Raw genomic sequence first — 4406 nt, 5'->3', positions numbered from 1 at the left:
AAACTGATAATAAAGGGCAATCAATCAATCCATTTCACTTTGCTCTAGTAGTGTTTCAGGTCCATTTACCCAATTTGGCGTGGTTGCAGGCAACTGTCTGGAAGTGGTTCCAGAACGTAGCGGAGGCAAGAGAAAACACGCACATAAATGCACAAAGTAGGGTGATTAGTTTTTCTAAGGCCTTGAATGAAACGTTTTCTACTTTCTCTCAATAGTATTTACTTAAAGTGGTAGATGTCTGTGTCTCTGTCTGCTTATGTGGTTCTGGAAACCACATACTACCATGACCCCAATCGTGTTTTTAATCTTTTAGGGAGGAAACAGCACATTGTCAGTCTTAAACATCTTTCAGATAACCACAACAATGAAGTTCTATTACGGTAAGTAGACTTTATAAGATGCTTCAACTTAGCATTGACTCTTTAATTGCTTTGAATTGCACTGGGATCTTGGCTTTTATGCTTTTAGTACCCACTCACAAACCACAGTATTATTGCTTTGTGGTTAAATCAGTCCACTTCTTTGTTATTTCGGCAGTCATGTAATGCTGCAGTAAAGCATTATGTTGCTCCAGATGGCCCAGAATATTCTCCCTCCTGGCTTCTGAGCTGTGGAATGACCCCTGCTTCAGTCAGGACTGCAGAGTCCTAACCACAACCCATGTTCAATTCAGTGATCCTCCACACTAACATGCCTCTAACCTGACCGGCACTTATCTCTGCCAGAGGTGGAGATTATGTTTTTGCCCCCGTCTGTGTTCGTGTGTCTGTCTGTGCACGGCAAATCTTGCAAACCACTGGTGCAGTCAGAACTTTATGTGCCAGTAATTGTTTTAATGTGTTTATGGGCCAGTAGGTCATTTTCCTTTTTTAATTATATAATATATATATATTTTTTACAAATGTCACTATTTGTTGCAGAAACATGATTTATTTCACGGAATTTGGTACAAATGATACAGGGAGTCTCATGTGACAATGAGCGTCAAACATGTTTTTGATATTCCATATGGTTTCCCTGTAATTGGCTCCATTTCTTATTTTTTTAATGCCATATTTTATGAACATACACAACATCCAATCAATCAATCCAAAATAGGAATTGCATGTTAAGGGTCCTCTATATAGAGCGCACCTTCAAAAACTTTTACCCATAGGCTGCTACATAACTGCAAACAGTTGCACCGTATATAGAGAGCAAACGCCTATTTACTGTACATCGATGGTGCTGCAGTGGAGAGGGTCAGCGACTTCAAGTTCGTGGACATCCACATGAGTGAGAAACTCACCTGAGACGTTTATGCTGACTTTGTGGTGAGGAAGGCACAGCATATCTCAGGCAACTAAGTTGGTGTAAGCCCCAAGGTCCTTTACGGGCCTTCTACAGAGGTACCACCGAGAGTATCCTGACTCGCTGCATCACTGCCTGGTGTGAGAACTGTACTGACCTCAACCGCAAAGCAATGCAGAGGATTGCGTGGACAGGCGAGCGCATCAGTGGATGTGAACTTCTCTCCGTCCAAGATATATGACGGACGCTGTGTCAGCAAAGCTGCAAAGCTCACAGGCTTATCAAAGATCCTAGCCTTCCCAACCATTGACTGATTCAGATGCTAACAAGTGGCAAATGGCTTCGTAGACATGCACAGGACCAAGTCCAGTAGATTGATAGTCATAATATACTACAGTATATGGTATTGTATGGACAGTCAGCTCTCATTCAAGGCACACATTGCAGCGGTCACTCGATCCTGTAGGCTTACACTCGATTGAATACTTTATTAGCAGTTTGCAAAATAAAATGCACAGGAAAGTACAGTTCAATACAAGGTCTGCTAAGAGGATTCTAAACCCAAGAAAGCGTATGGCTTGTTTCCATTGGGGTCCTGAATGGCCCCTATATTATAGTCTATAATATTCGAAGGATCAGACCCTTCTTCACCCAGGAGTCAGCCCAGCTCCTTATCCAGACCTCAGTCATATCAAAACTTGAGCTCACTCAGATCAGCTAATACAAAGAAGCTGTCAGAACCATCCCTAAAGACTCACCTTTTCAGACTCCACCTTAGCCCCTAGCACTTGCCCTAGCCTTGACGACATTGCAGGCTTATGCAAAGGTTCAAATGTAATTTAGATAGTATGTTATATAGACAGATGGCAGGTTGATTTGTTGACCTGGCATCCTATAGTTTGTATAGTTTCAATGTACAGATTATAATCTTTTTGATATACTATTTAGAGTAGACTGATAATAGGTTCTTGGTTTACCTATGATCTTAGATTACTATTTCTATTCATTGTATGTATTACAATGAATGTATGTACATGATGTATTACCTTTGGTTTACCTTGCTTACTGTAAGCAAGGTAAACCGCTCTGGATTAAGAGCGTCTGCTAAATGCCTAAATTGTAAATTGTACAGATAAAAATGCATACATTGCAGTCTTCAACAAATGTCATACCATGTTGTGTCGTGTTGAGGATTTTTACTTAACATCTTCAGATGGTGCCAGTATTTGAAGTTGCACCCTCAAGGTTATAGCTTACTTACCTCAAGTCCACTGCTCAGTCTTGTTTTCTACATCAACTGAAATGTGATGTAGAAAACAAAACTATGCTGTTTGAAAAACCTTTAGTCTCAGATTGCAGCTTTTAAGGATGACTTCACCCATTTTGAACACTTTGTTTTAGAGCCCAGTTTTCTCTCGAGCCCCTTTCATTTTAGTGCCCAGTTCACTTGTAACCTGCCGGTGTCTTCCAGCCAGTGGCTGTGGTCTAGGTCTTCAGCTGTATATTCAGGTACCGTCACCTGGCATTGAGCATCCTCTGAGTGGCGAACTCCTGTACAACAGTACAAGTATTCTCTGATCTCTTCCAGCTCGGTTACTCTGCTTCTGCCACCAATGTAATAACCAGTGGTTTTCTGATCTGAGGGAGTAGCCATGACAATTACTTTTGTTTAGGAATATTACTTTTATTCATAACACTAAGCACAAACCAACTCGACTCCAAAGGGGAAAAGGGAGAGCTCACCCCAAAACATACACAACAATAGTAGTAAATGGATAAACGAATGATACAAAATTACATACCACATTAACCCCCATAACACATTCCCAATAATAATAATATTAACACAATAACTGCATGTGTGCGCCCTGGCCTGAAGCATGCTGGCTATTTCCCTCTGTCCAGTGCACAACCTGGGACTTTCTCTTAGTACATCCATGCCCGGGACACTAATTATTATTTCAGCAGCTCTCTTGTTCTCCTTCTTGACAGACGTAGCTTGTCATACTGTACAAAGCCCGGAAACAGCTAAAACACTCTGTCTGACCACTGCCTGAGTCACCAAATGAGAGGGCAGCTACAGTAAATACTGCAGTTGTAAACATGGCAGTAAAACTGGAATCATGCTCAAGAGAATAAGCTCCCTCGTCATGTGTTGAATAAGCGGGTTTGAGAAATATACTGAGCTTGACCAATGCTTTGGTATTGGTGGCAATCTTTAGACTAGCAATATGACACCACACTTCAGTGTCATTAAAATCTGACTGAACCCATTTCACAGTGGCTTTTATGTTGAAAAAAAGAAAAATTTCATATGTTCCTGTGAGGATACATAGGCTACATTATAATGGGGGGAAATGCATTGGTCATATAATCAAATCTGTTGTATGCGCATCACATTTGTTGCCCGTAACACAATTAATTTCTCACAATTAATGGCATGAAATTATGGGAGAGTGGGGTCCTTGAGGCAAAGCAAAATGAGACAGAAGTAAAATCTAAACAAGTACCCTAATTTCAGGATGTCTCACGTCAGTTGAAATCATGAAAATGTGTCCATGACAAAGGGCCACAAAAATACATATTGATCCAAGACAAAGTCAAAGGGTAACTTGACCTTAACATAACTCATTTCAATTTTGAAGTTTAAACTTTAAAGAATGTACTAATCTATCAAACATAATTTAACACATCAATCTTTTCCAAATAGTCTCATTTATTTTCTTAAGGTAACTGTAAACAATATAAAACCATCCAAATAAAGTTTGATATTCAGAACCGATACAGTTAAGTCAACTTACCCACTGAGTCATCTTAACCTGTTCTACCCTACAATAGTCTATCCAGGCAGTTCTAGCTTTAAATGATACCAACGTTTTGATATAATCTAGTAAAGCTAATAATTGTTGTAGTTAATTGAGTCATCAACTAAAATAATTCACTAACTTAGCCTACTAGAGAATAAATAGAGCTAGAAAGGGGCGTTCCGCAATGCACACATCTTCGCCAGCCTGGGTTGCCTGCCCAGGGCTGTGTAAGTCAGCTGCCAGGACCTTTGGAGGTGCGGTCTATGTAAATTAATTCTAATTTCGAGATGGTTAAATGTTGTGTTACTG

This window comes from Gymnoscopelus braueri (assembly GCF_963280865.1).
Source record: "Gymnoscopelus braueri genome assembly, chromosome: 7".
NCBI lineage: Eukaryota > Metazoa > Chordata > Actinopteri > Myctophiformes > Myctophidae > Gymnoscopelus > Gymnoscopelus braueri.
This window is presented reverse-complemented; position numbering follows the sequence as displayed.